This window comes from Columba livia, chromosome 5 (genome assembly GCF_036013475.1).
Source record: "Columba livia isolate bColLiv1 breed racing homer chromosome 5, bColLiv1.pat.W.v2, whole genome shotgun sequence".
Lineage (NCBI taxonomy): Eukaryota > Metazoa > Chordata > Aves > Columbiformes > Columbidae > Columba > Columba livia.
In genome coordinates this window covers 45,121,226-45,141,504 of record NC_088606.1, presented here as the reverse complement: position 1 = coordinate 45,141,504, position 20,279 = coordinate 45,121,226, and positions in this window count along the sequence as shown.

Below are 20,279 nucleotides of genomic sequence, written 5' to 3'. Positions count from 1 at the left end.
CCCTCCAAGACAGGTAGCAGCTGCCTGTTTGGAGAACTAGAGGGTAAAAGATGGAGAGGTGGTACAATCGTCAACACCTCAAGTTCCACCACTATTTATTAGTCCTTGTTCAGACCCCTGGAAGGTGATAAGAGAAGAACTGGGATTTTGCCCCTGCAGGGTGTGGCACGGGCTCTAAAGGCTGAAGTACACAAACCATGGCCATGGAGGGGACTTGTCCTGCCTGTGTCTATGATGTTCTTTAATATCTAAGGATACATAGGGGACTTCAGTCTATAGGGGTCTCAGTTTGTCCCGCATTTGCCACCTTGAAATGCTCTTTAAAATGTATTTTTTAAAAAATCCTAACACTATTAAGCGCAAAGAAATAATGAAAAACAACAAGGAACAAAAGCTCTCAATCCTAGCAGAGCACTGCACAGACAGGAACCTGCTCTGACGTACATGAGCACCCCATAGGGATTAACTCTCTCCTGCCCAACAAAGCCAGCCTTCTAGTTTCTACTTTGCAGCACATTTTGTGTGCTATAAATGTATTTAATCTAGCCAGATAGGGAGATTAAAAGGCACGGGCTTAGTACATATCTGCAGTTGCCTCCACCCAGGAAAAAAAAAAAAATAAAAAAAAAAAAAGAAAAAAACACACACACAACAACAACTCTGATCCAGAATTTTTCTGCCTATATGACAGATACAAAGAAATTTCCCTCATGAAGCAGACACATGAAATAGGCAGCAGAAGTCTAAAGCAGAATGAAAAGGAGAAGCTGTAGAAGTCATTTTCCCCCTTGCTTTCCTGTAGTAAATATGCAGAAGGGAGGCTCTTGCATGTCTACTACCAACCAGTTAATATTTTGCCACCTTCACTCCTTAACTGAGGTTTCTGAAGCCCTTTGCAGCCACTGCTGCATTCAGTCTCAGTTACCCCCATCTAGGAGACAGCTGGTGTTATACACCACCTTTTACGTAGAGGGGCAGTGAACCACAGGGGGCACTTGTGTAAAGCCATTTTACAGGCAATTCCTGGGACTGAAATTAGGAGGTGGGATTCTTAGTTTTGACTTTAACCTTCAAGCCAGGTTTCCTGCTTTTCCCAAACCTGCAGTGCCAGACCACTGCAGTATCAAACATGCAACAGCATCCTCCATCTTCTTACTATCTTTGGTGGAGGGACATGTAGCCTGCAAGACTCTAGACCCTTACCTGCCTTTTTCTAGGAGATTGCTGTTTAGAAAGCTGGACTAGGAGAATCACAGTTTTGGCTATCAGCATTATCCTTCATTTCTATAATGGAGCATCATCACCGAGGAGAGAATTCCACAGAAATGTCTTGCTTCAGGTACTGTGTCACTGCATCTATCCCATGTTTAAGCACAGTGAGAAGGTCTGATGTTTTTTACAATGTACCACGTACTCCTATACTGTTATTTTTCCTGCATCTGTGGGCAATTCAAAGTCTCACCATGGGACCACCTGCACAGGGATAGAGTCTATAGCAGGTCTCAGCTGTGGCTGCAGCAAGAAAAACTTGGAACAGTGTAGAAGAATTTTTCCATTGCCGCAACAATTAAGGCATAGCATTTCCTAAATGAGCTTGCCCTTCTCACCATAATCCACAAATGTTGAGTTCTTTTTTCTTGCTTTCAGGTCTGACTGGACACAACTAGCATCTTCGGGTGCCTGACTGGTATCTGTGTGGGAGATGTGTAGACATCAGCTCTCACTTTTGCTGGTAACCAGTTATGTGGTATAGCACAGGACCTGAGCAAGAGGCTCCATAGCATCTGAGATGGCAGTGGAACTCCTGTGACAGAGGGTAGATCCTTGGGAACAGGTAGGTCACAACAGGTATGATGTTTTCCTTAAGAAAGCTAAGTGTAAAATATTTACTAGTTGTCACTCCACTGCACTTAGAGAAAACTATGAAAAAATAAATCAAAATTTCTCTCTCAAAATAAAGAGTAATATGGCTTCTTGGCAAGAAAGGATTTATGGTAGGGAATTCCCCATCTCTGCACATCTATTCTAGAAATGGAAAATGTTCACGAGCTGTATCAAATTAATCATAATCTTTTCCCAAAACATCACCTCTGGTTTTCTTAATTCTGGGATGGTACCATTCTGAATCTATGCTTTTAGTTCATCCTAAAATGAGATAACACTAAGTTGAAGATGCCTATTTAGCATTGCAAGAATGTGGTATTGAACATTCAGGTGTTACATGGTATGAAAACTAAGGTCGACCACTATTGAATTCAAAAGCATGCCAGCAAGTTTCTGGCTGATCTTGCTAATCCATTTGCCTTGTGCTTAGTGCATGTGTGCTCTCCACACATCAGTGCAGTGTAGAAGTGTTGTGGGATCCACCAAAGATGACATCCTGGACTTCTCCAAGCTTCTTGTCTTCCTCTTGACTGTGCCCAAGGCCCTTGCCCTCCACAAGGATCTATCTAGGACTAAGCACAAAGTTTAAGAGAGATGTCTCCGAGGGTACAGTGGCATGAGATGAGGGAGAAAGCAGCAGCTGACAATCATAATGTGAAAAAAAACACTAATTTCAGGCTTGTGTTGCTCAAAAGCCACTGTTCAGTGGCATTTGACCAGAAATGAGAACTTCTCAGATAAGATCAAGCAGACATGAGTACAGTTCAGTGTTTCTTGAACACTAAAGAAGAAGGCTTAAAATCCCTTTAGTGGTCCTAATTGCTTAACATTTATCTACCTCTAGAAAGCCCAACAAAGACTGGTTTTCATATTGGTTTAAGTGTTCCAAAACATGGGCTTGAAACCTAAAACCTTCCTTATCCATGGCCCACCTGTTAGCAATGAGACCACAGCATCAAAGATCCTCTTCACGATCTTAAGGTAAAACCCCTTTCTACCAGTGCTGCTCTTCTTCGTTTGCTAACTGTGAACATGGAAACCTGATAGCGGGAGACCTCATGCTAGAGCCTTACAGGCTAGAGCCTTACAGATTACACAACCATAATTAAATTGAGAAGAGTAGAGGAAAAGGTATTAATATTAAAAAAAAAAAAAAAAAAAAGCAGAGATGACAACCTAACCCCCAGAAATCAAATTCATGACAACGAGTTTAAATGTATGGTGTGTGGACAGTGACATATGAGTCACTTGAGCCTATCTTTATAAGAGTAGCAAAGTATGAATAAAACACCCAGTTGGCATGGTGCCACTGTCCCTGTAGATATATCAGAGCATAACAGCAGCCTGAGTTGTCAGCTAGAGGCGTATTGTCATGAAGGCCAACAGAAATCTTAGTCCTGGTGCTTGGGTAAGAGTCATTCTACACCCCGGCCTCCTATTGCAAGACCTGCTCAGAACATCTTCCATAGCTGTATTCCTCTCCATTGCCTTTACACCGCTGTTTGACTTCCATGATACCAAGAGGGTTTTCAAAAGAAGCTGTAGAAGGTACCCAGGTCTCTTATTCTCACAGTTATGTTGCCCACAACTCTAACAGCTCTGCAGTACAGGTTTGACCTACACTTGCCTTAATGTTTCTGGGCTAACAGGGAAACTGGTTGCTGCCTGCCAGGATTAACAATCCAATGCATGGCCATGAAGTCCCTTTTATGTGGTGTGACCACAGACTTTGGCCAGGCCCATCCAGGTTCTCCATTTGGGGACATGAGTGAGGCTGATGCTGAAGTATTGCACTTGCTCTCTGCAGTGCAGTGAGGTCCTCTGTGAAAAGGAGATTGTGACGTAATGGATATTGGCGGAGCCTTTAAAAAGGTTGAACTGACATCTATCAGGAATTATGTTGGTTACAGTTGACTCTGCTTGAGCCAGCGGGATAGAATAGATAAGCAATACAGGTGCCCTCCAGCTCTGCTGCTCTGTGGCAACGCCCTTAGAGCAGTTTCCACCACCATTAGCTTGATAAGCCATCACAACCAAAATGCGAAGAGGAGGCAAGGGCCTTTTTGAGTTTGGGAAGAGAGTTTGTAGTAAATTTGTGTACACTCAAACCTCAGATGGTATAGGTACAGATGTACCACAAATGTGAAAGTTGGTTGCCTGCCATAATTGAGACCAGGGTCCATCTCATCCCACGCTCTGTTGCCAAGGAGCAGACCAGAAGGGAGTTGTGATAGGCAAGATTACTCTTCCAGAAATAACTGGTCTTCTACTCTATGCCTTTCCTCACCAACATGCTGACATTGCAGCTGTGTTGTGCTAAACGGGCAAATCCATTCAGTTCCCGTGTTGTGGCTCCAGACCCCAGGGTGCTCACACAGCACACATGCTAACTCACCCCCACCTCCAGCCCCAGGTGAAGCAGCCGTTTCCCTTGAGGAGGAAAGCCTGGAAGAGGGAAGAGTTTGCACAAGGTGCCAAATGGACACTGGAAGCACAAGCCAAATTTCATTGTTCAAACCATACTCCTCAGTCCCGAACTACCAAGAGATGGGGGCTCTTCTTAGTGGCTCTAAATGGGAGTAACACGTGAATTCCCAAATGAGTGAGAGAATTATGCAACCGTGAGGCAACTGATCTCATGTTCATAGCGTCGGGAAGGAGAAGAGCCCTCCCTTGCGTCTTATCAAAGCAGACAGTGAGTGGGGTTTCCTTAATGGGAATCCCTCTGCTGATTCTCCCCCAAATCCCTAGCTCATGTGTGGGGAATGTGCTGTCTGTGCATCAGATGGGCAGAATGAGGCTGTCAACTTATTTTTCATTCAAAGGTTTAGCTGAAGATAGATTTGAACTCCACACGTATATTTAAAGGGAAGTTTTGCAGCAAGTGTAGTAGGCTCAGCCTGAAATACCCACTTCTATCCACCCCAATCCCTCTGCAGAAAGAAGGCAGCTTGATTCTGTTGCCTCTCACCATATCTGTTTGTAAGAAAGTTGTGAGGGAAAAGCTCAAATATGTGGGCTGAGCACATTAAGATTAAAAAAAAAAAAAAAAGAAAAGACATCAAGATCCTCACAAATGATCTGACAAGTTGACGTTCACCCTGATGTTGGTGAAGACCAGCTGAGAAAAGGGGAGGGCTTTGTCCTTTCCCAGCAGTGTGGCACATGTGTGGTGTGGGGCAGGTTAAGAAAGCCTTTAGTTGGGAGATCCTTCATGTTCTCAAGCTTTTCAGCACCTTCTGGCACCTAACTTCCATTTCCCCAGAGTTCAGAAGCATTTACAAGTCACTGATTAATCTCACCTCATGGCTTCCCCAGCTACTCCTGCTCTGTCTTGCTGGGTAAGGCAGCACGACTTACCCAAGTGATACCATGGCAGAAACAAGAGAAAGCCTGAGCAGCATCTGCTCCCTGCACCTTCCTATCTGTCTGGCCATGCCTTTTCTCTCTGCATACAAGTGTGAGGAAAACTTCTTGCCTGAATGGGTTTTGCCAGGAGGTAGGGGTGTATTTGCATATGCAGATTTGATAATTAAGTAACTGCTATAGCTGGTGAAGGCTAGCTCCCTCCTAGGAGGCCACAGAGAAAGAAGACCATTCCCACCTGGTGTGGCTGGGGAGTGGGCCAGAGTCCTGGCCAGATGGTAGCCCTTCAAGAGTGGATTTCCCCAATGTTACCAGGACAACCCTCTGGGGGAAGAGCTAAAGGCCCTCACACCAGGTGTCTGAGCAGCGAGGCTGGATCCTCCTCTGTGCTCACCTCCCCAGGGCTGAGAGACCTTTGGGCCAGGGCTGACCCGACTCAGCAGGGCCAGGAGGGAAGACACCCCAGCAGGCAGCCCCACCCCACCTGGTGGTACTGACATGACCACAGGCATCCACTGCCCTGAGCCCTGGGAGCCCCTGCCTGCTCTCTGGGATGGAGGCGGGGACTGCCTACCCAAGTGGCACAGCCGGGCTGAGCACAGGGGTGATTGCAGCTTGGAGGGGCCTTGAAGGCTGCTTGGGGTGTCCCCCCATCATGTTCAGCCTTGGCTGGGGAGGGTGGCTCCAACTGGTAGGTGTCCCTCCACAAGAGAGTTAATAGGAAACCTACTGGAATTTCTGCTTCTGTAAATGATTCTTCCTATGATACAGATAAGCAGAAACACCTGGGAGAAAAAAAACACTGAAGCATCATCTTGATCACATGAAGGGTGTTGTGCTAAGATGGAGAGCCTGGCTTTTCATCCTGGCAATGCCAAAGACTCCCTCTATAGCCTTGGGTGAGTCACCTAACTTCCGTTTACCCAGCTACAAAATAAATTTAAAGGGTCTTTTCCTTTTGCCTTTATTATTTTATTTTTATTTTTGTCCTCTTTTTCACATATTAAGCTTCTTGGGCAGTCTCTTAAATACTGGGCATGTATAGCTCCTAGTATGTTATGGTGCAGATCTTATTTGGTTGTTAACCTCCTGCCATAACATAAATGAAAATTCACTGTTAAAATCCCTGCAGGAATATTGAGATTGGGGGGAGGTTATTTTGGGAAGGAGAGGATGGAGGGGGGAAAAAGGGATTTTGTTAAAATGCAGATACTGCCCCTCCTAAACCAGGTTGAATTAGCATCCCAGTATTGGGTAACAGATGCTACTTTTTCGTGTTCTCATCCCTGCTTTCAGCCATTCTGAGCTGAACCTTTCTACTGCAGTGTGTGTTCTGCCCTCAATTAAAAAGAAAAAAAAAAAGGAAAAACACAAAATAAAATAAAGCCCCAATAACATAATTCTTCTCCCACTGCCTGAGTCTCTGCACCAGGGAACTGTGAATAATCTCCCAGTGCAAACAGCCCCCTGTGTAAAAATAGCAACACAACTGCAAACTTCAGGGTAATCACTGCTTGATTTCAAAATATTTGTTCTGCTCCTGCCCTGTCCTTTATCTCTCAGGCCTCTATATGTCACTAAAGCAACATTTGACAGCTCCTTGCCAGGTCTGCCTTCTCCAGTGTGCTCCACCATTGTTAATGGAAACAATCTCCATCTAGAAGTATTTAAAAATATACCCTTTTCTAAATACAGGTAATCTGCATGTGCTTGACTACTACAGGGCAGAATGAGAGGGACCAAAATATTGACATGCACTGGGTGTGTATAATTTGTTTTGATGTCTGCTCTCTCCCTCTCTCTCTCTCCCCCCTATGCCAATTTGTAGATTACCCACACACCTTGGTGGAAAATCTGTTATTATTTAGCGTGAGGAATGTGGCTGCCGCTTGGATCCCAGCTTGAACGGAGTTTCCTTTGTTTATTTTTCCATCCTCTGTCCAAACGGTGTCAATGAGAGCCGAGCTGACGGAGCTATTTATAGCCTCTCGCCACACTAGGCTGCACCTTGCCAGCAGCAACAGCAGCTGCCCCCGGGGGGGACGGGATGGGGCAGGCTGTGGGGCAAGGCAGGGCACAGGGCCCCCGGGCGAGGAGAGAAGGGCAGGGGGAAGCCTAGAAGGCAAGGAGGGACACAGAGCCAAGCAGAAGAGGGAGGCAAAGCGAGGGGAATGGTATAGCATGCAAGGTGGAGAGGAGCAGAGGGCAGGCGGACAGAGGGAGCAGCCATCTCAGGTGCTTGTCAAGGGATGAAAGCTGAAAGCATCAAAAATTAGTTTGGTAGACATTTGAGAAGGGAGGCAGTTATTCCCTGGTTAGGAAGGGGGCTTTGAATGAGAGTGTCTTGGGGCAGCCCTCGCCTGGGATCTGTGATACTTTGGGAGCTGGTCAGAATGAGATCTGCCTCTTGGGAAGTGGATTTGGGGGATGCAGAAACATCCCAGATCTCCCAGTACAGAGGGAGAGTTTCAAAAAGCAGTACTGGAATTCGTCCCATGAGGAGGGGGCAGCTGGTCCAGGGAGAGTCAAAATCGGGACTGGGGAACTCTGGGCTTTTGCAGCCAGTTGCCGCAGGGAGCTGGGTGCAAGGCGTTCTCCCCACCCCTTCACCGGCATCATCCCTGATTTGGGGTGTCAGGCTCTGACCTTGGCTGGCAAAACTGTGCAGCAAGGGGTAGAGCTGCAGCACGTGTGGTGAGACCCCCCAGGAGGGTCTCAGCACCACATCCCCAGCCCCCTCAGCTCTTGCTCAGCTGAGTTTTGTTCCCCTCGCCGTGCCTGGCCCTCTCCCTTGCATCCTGCCTGCTTCCCGTGCCCCAACGAGGACGTTTCCCCTCCCTGCCCATGGGTGGGTTTGATTCATAGCTGGTTTCACATGCAGGTGTGTGCTGGTGGCAGTTCCCTAAAAGGGGGTGAGGGTGACCTGCTCGATAACAGGGGCAAGTTCTGGGGCTCAGTTGGTGGCTGTGTTTTGTTGTTGTTTGCATTAATAAGCTTGCCCTTGGTGCAGTCTGCAGGGCTTGAGGTGCTGACTAAGGAGCAAAAATCCAGGGAAGGGAGGGAGTGGGAAAGAGAGCCCACATTTGGAAGTGTGCATGCATGCTCTTCCCTGACTACGTGTCTGGAGTTTAGGGCCACCCTATTTTCCTAATGGGGTGCAGTGAAAAAGCTGCAGTTTCTGCCTGAGGTATTGCTTGAGCTGGCAGGGAGAGCTGGGCTGGCCACATGGAGGGATGAGAGGGAAGCAGGGAGAGAGAGGCAGGCAGGAATGGGAGGGGGGAGAAGGGAGCTAGACACCTACGCAAACACAGAGTGAGAGGAGATCCTTGGATGCAAACACAGACACAGGCGTCCTCCTCCTCCTCACATGCCCCTGATTCATTTCCACATGCCTTACACGTGACATGCTAATTCAGGGCTACTACAGAACTCCAGGGCGAGAGAGGAACGGGAGAGAAAAATAAAACCCAGTAAGACACCGAACTGCAGATTTTTAAAGAGGATTCAGCAAAGCTTAGCCATACCCCCGCCCGTGCTCCCTGCGGCTGGCCGGTGGCCAGGGAGAGACCTGGCTGGCAGCCCCCCCGCCTCCCGCCGCCCCCGCACGCCCCCGCACGCCCCCGCACGCCCCCGCAGCACCGCCTGCGGGAGCGGCTCCGCGGGACCCGCACACAAAAGCAGCGCGGTGCCAGCGCACACCACGCCTTCCCCGGGACGCGGGGTGACACCAGCGACACGGTCCCCTCCGCAACCCTGCGGCACGGCGCAGGCTGGCTCGCAGGGAGCTGCGCTCTGCCCCCCTCCCTAAAACCGGGGACTTGGCGAGCTCGAATCTATATTTAAACACAGGCACATAAGCCTTACGTGCCGCGGGGCGAATAAGCTCCAAACAACCCCATTACAAACCCCGGAGATCCCCAAGGTCAATGTTATATGGCAGCAGCGTAAGAAATGCTCCCGCCGCAGCCCCCTCGCTGCAGCCCACCACCCCACTGCCCACACCAGCACCTGGTGGCTCTGCCTGCCCCCATTCCCAAGCCACAACAGGCCACCTGCCCCAGCTGACACCGACGGTCACACCCCCACTGTGACAATGAGCTGAAAAGGAGGGGAGGAAAAATCAAAAATACAGATCTGCCTGTTGGTGGGCTGGTGTAGCTGTGGCAATACAGCTGCTCTGACCCCACTGGGGTTTGTACCAGGGTAACAGCATGGTTTTATTCTCCGTACTTGTACCTTCGCCCGGTGTATGCAGTGCTTTCTTACCATCCACTCTTCTAACACTGGATCCAAAATGGATGATCCAGCTGGATTCTTCATTTCTATCATGCAGAAGTAATGTCACTACAAAGAGCTCTGCAGCCCATCACCAGCCATCTTTCTCCCACCTCCTGTTTAAGGCTACATCGATGCAAAGACCTGGAGAGCATCCCCCCGGCTGCCATCAGGTGTGCCAGGGACACAGGCAGAAGAAAGCAAGTTTCCTCTTGATGACCACCCCTGCCCCAGCATGGGTGGGCAAGGACTCTTGTCTTGGCTGTTTCAGGTGAACAGCACAAAGAGGGGACCAGGTGTCTGGTGTACAATGTCCACACCAGCACAAACTTGGTGAATAAGAAAGAGCAACCCTTTGAGCTGCGCTTGGGAGTGGTGGTGGCCAGCAGCAGAAGGGCTAGAACTCTCCCCAGCAAGCAACCAGCACTGACAGGGGCCTCCAGTGCCCTTTGGGCTTAGTCTTGAGCACCTCCAGCTCCTGTTACAGCAGGTCAGTTTGATGACAGCTCAGGCCTGGACAGTAGGAAATGCAGGTCAAAAATATTATTTTATTAAAAGGGGCAGGTTATTGCACTCTGGGCAGCAGAGGGGGAAATCCCTCAACCTCTCTCCTACATGCCCATTTCTGTTGGCAAACAAGGCAGGGAGAGGTACCAGCAACATGAGAGAAGAATTTTATTTCAGTGGAGGCATCTTTGTATTAATTCCTCATTAATTTAGTATGTATGAGACAAGGCAGAGTTGGTCTCCCTGTAGCATGGAGCACCAAAGATGTTTTGGACTGTATTGAATCTAACTAGAGTAACCCTCCAGACATCTCTAACAAGAGCTCCAAATCTAGCAGTACAAAAGCATCTTGGCTTCCTCCTGGATAGCATCTTGTGGTTGTACCTTCAGAAAGCATCAAGGAGAAATTTGGATTGCAGTCCTGGTCATTTTTTCCTGTGAGCAGGTGGTGACTACAATTTTTCCTCCAAATGCTTACTCCCCTTCTCTTTTTGGGAGCCAGGGGAGCTGACCCGTGGCCCCAAGAAAGGTATCTTAGCAAGCTGCTTTCTTCTTCTGTGTTCCTGAGGAGGAAAGAGAGATGATCTAGTTTACTGGCTGCTCTACATCTCCCCATGTGTGAAGGGACTTTCTCTGTGTGACTGAATATTTTGAACCAAGACCTGTGACGGTTAATACACAGCAATCCCAGATTTGGCTGCTGTAGTTTTTATTAGAGACACCCTACTCACTCAGGAGAAGAAACCTGTGCTGTTTCATGCAATGAACAAGAGAAGAAGGTGGAAAGCGATCAAATCAAATATTCCACCTGAGTATTTTAAACTGACGGCCACATGAAGTTAAAAAACCCACAAGCTGTATAAGACTGTGTAAGGCTTACTGAAAAACAAGGCTTTCTGTCTAAGGCAGAAGAAACAAAGGTCATCCATTATGGTATGTATTTTTAAACTCCTATTATATCCATTTTCAGAGGCCCTAACCATGATCGAGGCCCTTGTGTGTACAGACATAAATGTAAGGTGCCCACCCTAAAATTTTTTTAATGAGGTAAACAGATAGTTATGCAGGAAGCGGTCACAAATATACACACACAAAAGCGTGCATATGTATTTTATGTCTAGCATCCTATCTCCTCATTACATTGCTCGTGGGCCCCAGAGTGCTAGATGCTCCCCCAAAAGTAACAAGGAAATTCCTGATTAAACAACATGCAACTGCAAGTAAAGACTAAAACCATCTGTGTGTTTAGTCTGAACTTAACAAGCTGACACACAGGTGTTGCAACCCAGGGAGTCCTGCCTCTCCCTGTCTCCAGTAACCAAGAGACTGTATTCCTTTCCACATTTGCAGGAGCAAAGATTTTATTTTTTGTAATTATATTAATACCTGTTCTTCCCTCATGCTAGCAATTTGGCTGATTTCTTGTTTGTTGCTTTTCACCTTCTACATCAATAATTCAGCCACATGGCCCCCAGGAGGTAGAGAACTAACTACTCATTTTACAGAGACTTGCTTAGGAAAGAAGTGATGTGAGAGCTGGGATTGGAACCCCGGCATTCCCAGTTCCAAACCCCAGCCCCCATCCCAGAGACAGCAATCCCACACCTGTGGTGCCAGGGCTCTCACTGGCTTTGGGAGGTTTGTTCTGGCTTCTTTCTCCTTTGGTTTTACTGCAAATAGTGACCCCAGGATGTGACTCTAATTGTAAATGACGTCCATGGGCATGTTGTGTGCTGACTGTCCTGCCTCTTCTCCTCTGGTGGGTGTGCTTGGGTCCTGTATTCCCCAAATCCAAGTGTTCTGCCCAGGTCCTTTCAGGAGTTCCTCTGTAGATTTCATCATGTGGTTCGTGTTGGTTCTCAGTAAAAATTGGTTCTTGTAATTAAACTGCTACCGTGGCAGATTCCAGAAAATCCCATGTAAGGGACTGGAAGGGGTGAGAAGAGAAAAGGCTGTGAAGAATCAGCTCCACTCGTGTGCTCTAGCGAGTCTCTGAGCCATATAGGTCAGACAGAAGCCATTTGCTGTGCTGTACCTGCTCCATGGATGAACAGGGGACTGCATTCTGCATATGTGTCGGCTGCCTTGCTTTTCAGTTCAACTCAATTAGCTAAACCCTTCTTAAAACCCTGTAGAAATAAATATCCCTTTACTCCTCAAGCGACTGCTGTTGTTGGTTTTTTTTTTTTTCTTGCATGCTGTCTGTTCAGCTCATCATTCGAGTACTTCAGCCATCTCCTCGGGTGCCGTGGGCTATTTTTAACCCATGTGCAGGTTTCAGCGAAGCCTCTCCTTGCCGGACTCTCCCCCCTGGGGTGCCGGGGGTGCTGGCGATGTGGAGCAGGGAGCCAAGTCGAGCCACAAGGGGGCATGTGCTCTTCTGATTCATAAAATGTGCCTTCATTGACAAAAATGCTGAACAATTGGTGAATGGTGTGTGCATAAGTTAATGCTGCTGGAGAACACACAGGTAGTGATGGGGTGCTTGGCCGTGGGGGCTTGTCTACAGAGAGATGTGGAGGAGCTGAGAGAGCCTAAAATGCACCTGGGGCCTCTCTGTGGCTCTTTCCTGCAGGTAGCTCTGATGGGGGGAGAGGCAGAGAACTTAATTCTGCTCCCAGACTCCACTGAAAGTAATGACAGCAGCAACACCAAAGCCAGGAGGATGTTAGTGATAGTCACAGGCTCGAGCTTTAGCTGGCTCTGGGGACGCTTTGTTGTTTGTTTTTTTTTGTAAGGTTTTGTAGCAAATGTGCTTGGCTGCCAAACATTTTCAATTGCTCTGATAGGTGAGGTGGGAGAGGAGACTAATGACTAACAAGAATATTCACTCACTGAATACTTTCTCAGTGAGGCTGCCCAGGGAGGTTGTGGAGTCTCCTTCTCTGGAGACATTCAAAACCCTCCTGGACATGTTCCTGTGCGACCTCACTTAGGCGTTCCTGCTCCAGCAGGGGAATTGGACTAGATGATCTTTTGAGGTCCCTTCCAATCCCAAACATACTGTGATACTTATTTCTAAGCAAACTCAACCTCCATCTCACCTCCATCTCCTGACCTGGCGTGACTGAGCCTGTCCTCACCATGGTAAGTTCCCCAGCTTCTGCTGTCTCTTCCTGCTCTACAGCACTGGTGTCAGGGTCTGGGGATTGCGCCAACGGGCAACTGGAGTAGAGGGAAAAGTAGGGGGCTGAGCACTGACTGGGGAACCTGGACACCTTGAGGATGCTTTAGGCCCTGCTCTGCTATGGCTTCATCAGGTGCCTGTGAGTTCTCTGATGAAGTTAAGGACCAGGAACTGCTAATGACCATTGCAACATCCTGCTTGCAAACAGATTTCCCAGTGCAATGGATAAGAAAAAATATGAGATGAGCAGAAGCTTTTCTGGCTGGGTGTCTCACACTAAATAGTTGTTTCATTGGCTTTTTAGAGTCCTATCTTCTTAATTCAAAATGGTGCTAGATGTGCTGAGAATCAGTTTATAACTTCACAGGATGTGAGTAAAAATGTGCAGCTCACCGCCTGTAACTCCAGTGACTGCAGTGGAGTTCAGCTAAGGATGAACTTGGCAAAGAGGAGTGGTCAGAATGGTCCTAAGCAACATCAGATGCAGGCAAGCAACCCTCTCTTCTACCTGCCCTGTGAGCCTGTGCCTGTCTGCCACAATCCTTCTCATCCAGCTGTCAGGGAAACACAGTCAGACCTTCACCCACCACAGACTGGGACTAGCCAGCCCATGCAATTGAGAGCTCCTCCTCCAGTCATTAGACTGCACTGCAATAAGGGATGGGGTTGAGGAGCGCGAGTCTAACCCCCCTCTCTGATTTCCTGCCTTCCTTTCCTCTCTTTGATAGCGAGGGAAAGGGAAAAATCCAGGCAGAAAGAAAAAGTACCAGCGCTGTCCCCACAGGGCGTGGAGAGGAGATACTGGATTGCTCCACAGTGACAAGCCCGTGCGTCACAGGGAGCACCTCCTCCAGTAACCACGCAGGGGAGGACCAGGCCTACTGCCACCATTATTCAGCTTCAACGATTCAGCCTTCAAGCCCCTTCATCTCATTCATAAAAGGCAGAAAGCCCCTGTCATTCAGGTCAGAAGGTAACCTTGCCCTCTGTCTCCGTTTCTCTCCCTGCACAGATACAAGCAGGACACAGGTGCTGCAGCATTTTACACAAAATGAAAGGGAGGAAGCAGGCTAGATTTACCTGTGGTATGAAACATTTAGCTGTTGAATGAGTTAACCAAAAATGGCCTCACTGAGACTTTGAGCTACAATACAGTGAAGGTAGAAATAAACCTTCAAAGAGCTTTCTATCCTGAACAAAGCTCTGATACAACAGTGATGTGCATGTTCGATAAAATTGTTGGAGAGATCCATGGAAACAAAGCCAGCCTGAAGTATGCTGAAGCCTGGGACATCATAATCAAGGCTGTTGGAGGGGTCTCCAGTCAGAAACTGTGGGACTATTTCACTATGCTGACAGCAACACCACGCCATTCAACATTATATGTGTGGCATGAGCAAATCTTTGGGAAAACCAGTTCACCCTTGGGACATGTTTGGTTAGATAGGATGCAGGACAGATGCATTTCACTATGCTACCAGTTTGCCAGGGCTCTGATAGTGCCATAGCTGATCATGATCTTGCTTTTGTTAAATTCCAGTAAATCCCTCGTCCCTCAGTCTTCTTGCATTCAGTATAGACCACAAATTTCGCTTTGGACTTTAAGTTGCAAGCGTAGCCCTCCCTCGCATGGGAAAAAACACGTATTCATTTAAGCTGGGCTAGACACAGCCATTCACTCCTGTGCCCTGATGCCTGTGTGGCCTCTAATACCCCTAAATGCATGTGCCGCACAGCCTATCCAAACTGAAAATCTCCTGTTTCTTCTTCCAGGACTGAACCTTCTGCAATAATTGCTAGTAGTCTTTAAACACAGGATGCCAATGCGATTTAAAAAGCTGAAAATAGCAAGATGTGTCTGTCAACCTACAGTTAAATTTGTTAACTTACCTTGACCATCCCCTCTTCCCTTTTCTAACTGTTCTTCTTTGCATGGTTCCCCATTTAGACTGTAACCTCCTTTTGCACAAGATGCTCTCCTATACTTGACCATAAAGCACTGTGTGTGCTGAACTGCCTTCTTTCACCATTATTTAGTGCTCACAACATTTGTTGCTGCACAGTTAGTGTGATGTCTCCCTGCTCTTCTAGAAAACTCTGATATTCACAGGACTGCAATGTCTGAGAAGTCAGCAATGAAACGCTAAAAGAAATATCCCTACCCAACACCATCTTAACTGTGTCCTGCTGTAATTAGCTCCTGGGAATGGCGTGGCAAAAAGTGAGGAGCCTAATAAGTAGACCTGAGACACTCTCTTTGGGTGTGCTATTATTAGAATCACAGACAACAAACTGGAAATCCAGCATTTATCTGCATCTATTCTGAGTATATTAACAGTGTTGACTGTAGCTGTATTGATTATCCATTGGAGCAGCTTGGAAAAGCTGATATCATGCTACAGTGCAAGATCTATGTTGAGAGATGGAGTGTGGGTTATTTGGTTTGCTGACGGAGGTTTGGCTGGTGTGCCCATAGTAATCTCTTGCCACAGGAATCATCTACAGCCTCATGGTGTACATCAGTGAGATCTCCTGGTCATTGGGAGAAGTGAGCAAGGCCACTTTGGAGAATAAATCTGTACAGAAAGGGAAAAAGTCAAGATAACTTTTAGTGTGATGTGTGCAGGCTCAGCACTTGATTGTAGGCCAAGCCTAGTTTGTGCCTGTTTGCTGTGCCTGACCTTCCCTTGCATTTTGCCACAGCAAGGGAGGTGTTAGACTTTGTCCAGGAGTCCTCTGTGCTCATTTCCAACATGTCTGTATTGGCAGGTGAGGGAGGGTGCTGCTGTGTGGGTGAGGGCCCTGCTGTGGCACCGTGCCTGGAGGGCAGAGCTGAAGTCTTTGTTGAAGCATTGCAAACTGTGTGTGCAACTCAATTCTATATCCTCAGGGTTTCCATGCTTGCTTTCAGCCACTCTTGGCTTCTCTACTTCCTGAAAGGAAATTAAGGAAATTTAATTCTCTCTAAGCAAAGTTTTGGAACATCCAATCTTCTTCAGTTCATACCCCATTACCACCAAAAAAGCAACCTTGTCCATTTCTAGAGCCCAGCTCTCCACACTGCCTTTGGTTCACTATGTTGCACTCTGCTTCCGTCTCCTTTATCCTCCTTTGTTTGTAGGTGCCACCATGCAGCCCCAAAGAGAAACTAGAGAGGGACTGGGGAGTAGCCTGGAGCAACTGAGCACACTTTGAAAGGTGGAGAGGACAAATGTGAAGGGAGCTTGTACGATGAGCAGGAAACCTGAATCAAAGCACTCCAAAGCCCTGTGAGATATAGATGTTGGCTGTGAAGTTTGTGAAGCCAAACTGCTCAGCTTCTCCCATTCTCTTCATTGTTCTCATCCACCACATTCCTTCTGGCTCTTTTTCTTCCCCATGGTACTCCAGCTCCTCTGAAATCCTTTCCATTACACCCACACTTTGTACCTCCATGTCTTCTGACACCCTCCTCTTCCTCTCCACGCATGCACTGTTTGCAATTCTCCTCACTTTCCCTCCCACACCTTCATCTCAGCTTTACCCTTTTTCTGCCCACCCCACACTGGGAGGTAATTTGAGAGACCTGTGAGCAAGTAGGAGCATGGCAGTGCTGTGAGGTGTGATTGTACCAGGCACAGGGTGGCAGGACAGGGAACGAGAGCCAAGGTCCAGTCCCAGTCTGCTCCTGGTGCATTGAGAAGGGCTTGACAGCCCTGGAAATTCAGACATTCATTCATGGTCAAACAAAAATGCCACATGAGGGAAAACACTGTCTGCACAGCTCTGAGTGGCTCTGGATAGAGATGGGCTTGGTGTCCAGCATAAGGGCAGCAAGACGGATGCAGATTCCCCGCTGACTAATATAGTCTGCTTACACAGCGGGAAGGGAGAGTTTCTAACTCGCTGTCTTCACTGCCTACCTGGCCTTCGTTCTCCACCACACCTCTCATCACACTTCTGGGCTAGGACCCCAGCTCTTCTCCCTTGCCTGTGTTTCCTGTCACCTTTAACCCTCACCCTTTAACCCCTTTTGCCTCTCCAGAGTCCCAGCTTCTCCTCCAGACCCTTCTCTCTGCATCCAACCAACCCGCCCTACTCCTGTTCAGTCAGTGCATGTGCCCCAAAGCCCTCCTCTCTGTTCACCACCAACCCCAAAATGTAAAAAATTAGAAACTCCAGAATAGTTTGTGTTAAAGGGATTTTGCATCACTGATTTATTGGGGTAGATGACCAAGTTGCTTGTTTTTCTTTGGCTGCATTCACTTTCCTTGCTCCAGGCAACCTAATCCTGCTTTTTAACTGTCTTCTCTCTTCCCTCAGTTAGTCATTACTGATTCTTCCTGACTACTTATGTTTCTAAAACAACATTGGATCGTTTATTTTAGAGACCTCATGAATGTTGTTTTTAAACCAGAGAAAGTGGGGTTTGGACAAAAGGCACCTTTGTAAAATGCAAGAGGCAGGTGTATCACTCTGTTCACGAAAGCCGTCACGAGAAGAAGTCACCTGTGCAGTGCACAGGTGCAGCTCAGGTTCAGTCAACACCCAATGTCACCTGGAATTGCCCAGTTATTTTATCAGCAAGCTGTCTGGAAACCTTATTGCCCCAGCAGGTCTTACCACCCATGTGCATTTCCCTTTCTTTGACTTGATAGTTTGCCATAAGCTGTTGTGCGGACTTGAGCTCAAAGGTCAGTCACTTTTGCAGTAGAGTTTTATCACTGGGTACTGAGCACCAGCAGAAATGGGTACCAAAGAACGGACTAGTCTAAACAGGACCAAAACATATTTTGGAAAGTAATGATAATATTAACAGTAATAGAAAGACAAATAGATGCATACATGCATGAACGAATGAATGAATCATACAGTGGCTGTGCTTTCATTTTTCCCACTAATTTTCCCCTCAGAACTAAGGGTGTGAGCCCCTGCACACACCAATGCTAAACCTGGAGTAAACAGCACTCTGCGGATACAGCTGCAGCCACAGTATGTGTGTTGCCATTACATGAAAAAAAGGGGCAAGTGAGATGCACATCTGAGGCAGGCTGCGCATCCACAACTTCTTGCTCAAATGACTCCAAATTTGCCCCAAGTGGTATTAGCCAGGGCCTCTGGGAGGCTCATCAGCATCACGAAAATCAGACTGAGCATACGAATACTGAGGTGTGTTGCATACTTCCTTGTTAAGTAGAATATGTTGCTTATTCTTCGCTACAGCAAAGCAACGCACACTCTCCGGAATGGGTCTGAGCGTACACAGTGCTGAAGTACTGTAAGTAGTAGATGGTGTACCCAATAGTGCCTAGCTGCAGTGGTGATTAATCATTTAGGCCCTGATCCTGCAAACATGCATGAGTTTAATGTTACTACTATGAGTAATCCCCTTGATTTCAAATTAGATTAGTCACAGTCTTAACACTTGGCACGTGAATAAATGTTTGCAGGGTAAGAACCCTATTTATGGCCTGATCTTGCAAATTATTACTGTCTAGCACACTGCCTCTGTTCCTGAACAGTTTCACCAATGAAAAAAAATATAAAGCCCTCAAACACTCCCCTGAATTGTGAATGTTGCAGGATTAGATCTGCTGTATGATACGTATGCACAGCTCTGCAGAGCGCAGGTCATGGATAGATAAAGCTGTATCTTGCCATGGGTGTGTGCCTGCTTAAGGCTCTGATGCAAAGCACTCAGAAGCTAATAGCCATCGATGTTTTTTACTGTCCTTTACCATGGGCCCTAAGATTTAGGTCTTCCATCTACAGTATAAATAGATTTTTTTTCTCCTATTTCTTTTTAAAGAAAGAAAGAGAGATTAAATCAGTTTTGCTAAGTTAGGGTGAAGACAATAAGGAACCAAATAAGCAGCTTGCAAATTTAAATCACCAATCGAATCAAATTCCTCTGGGCTGCGGTGTCCTTTCTTGTGAAATCAACCTGCATTAAAGGGACTGGGTTGCTGTTTGTGAATGTACCATCTCTGCAAATTACTGCTGCTCCGTTGCATTGTGTTTGTATGAATGGGGGTGACATGTGCTTGCCCACAGGTCCACGTGAGAGAGGTGGGGTGAGGAAGGAAGGATATTTTTAAAATAAATCTAGAGGGAGAAAGTGGAAGCTGTGGCTTCACAGAATGTGAATGGTATCCTAAAATAACCCCTGTCATCTGCCCACCCACCCACCCTCTGCCAAAATCAAGGTGCAGGTCTTTCATTTAAAATTAATTCTTTGCCCCGGAGGGTATCGATAGATCAATATATTGTGCTTCTGATCTCTTGCGGGCCACCCTTCAATGGCTCATGCAAAGGCTAAAAACAGAAAGATGCAACACAAAAGATACTGCAGTCAGCTCAAGCAGGGGGGATATTTTTAGATCAGAAAAGGGAAAGGAGGGGAGAGAGAGAGAGAAAGAGAGGGAGAGAGGCTGGTCTAGGGTTTGCAATCTAATTTGGTCTCTCTCTCTCTCCCCCCCCCCCGCCTTTCTTTCTTTCTTTTTCTCTTTTTTTATTCCATCGGTGGTATTTTCCATACAATCTGATTTCTGCCTGCTTGGCCGGGGGGGTTGGGGGGTGCTGGGGGGGGCCAGCACAGCAAAGCCAGGCTGAAGATTCTGGAGTTTTATGGCTCATTCCAGCTAGTGGCTTCTCTCTGCCAGTTGAATTAATTTGATACTATTTTTGAAAGTCAGTGTTTCTAAGGGAGACCTAATGACGCAATGACGTCAATGCAGGTCAATAGCACACACTGGAGGAACTGACTGTGCTACCGGGAGCCAAGGGCTGGGAGCCCGCTCCAACACCACGGTTCCCGCACACGCACCCCCGCCGCCTCCCCGCTCGCCCCCCTCCCACGCACCCCGTGGGCTGTTCACAAGTCGTCGTCCGTCCCCCCCCCCAAAAAAAAAAAAAAGTGATGAGACGCAGTGCAGTGGAGAGAAAGAAAAAAAAAAAAAAAAAAACAACAACAAACAACACGCACACCACCCTCGCTACCTGTCACAGGCAGCGCTTCCGTGGCGGTGCACACACACGGTGGCAGCCAGGGACACGCGTGCACCCGCCCGGGCCGGCAGCCGCTGGGCTATAAATAGCGGGGGGGGGGGCAGCGATTCCGCCCCGCGCAGGCACTCGGGAG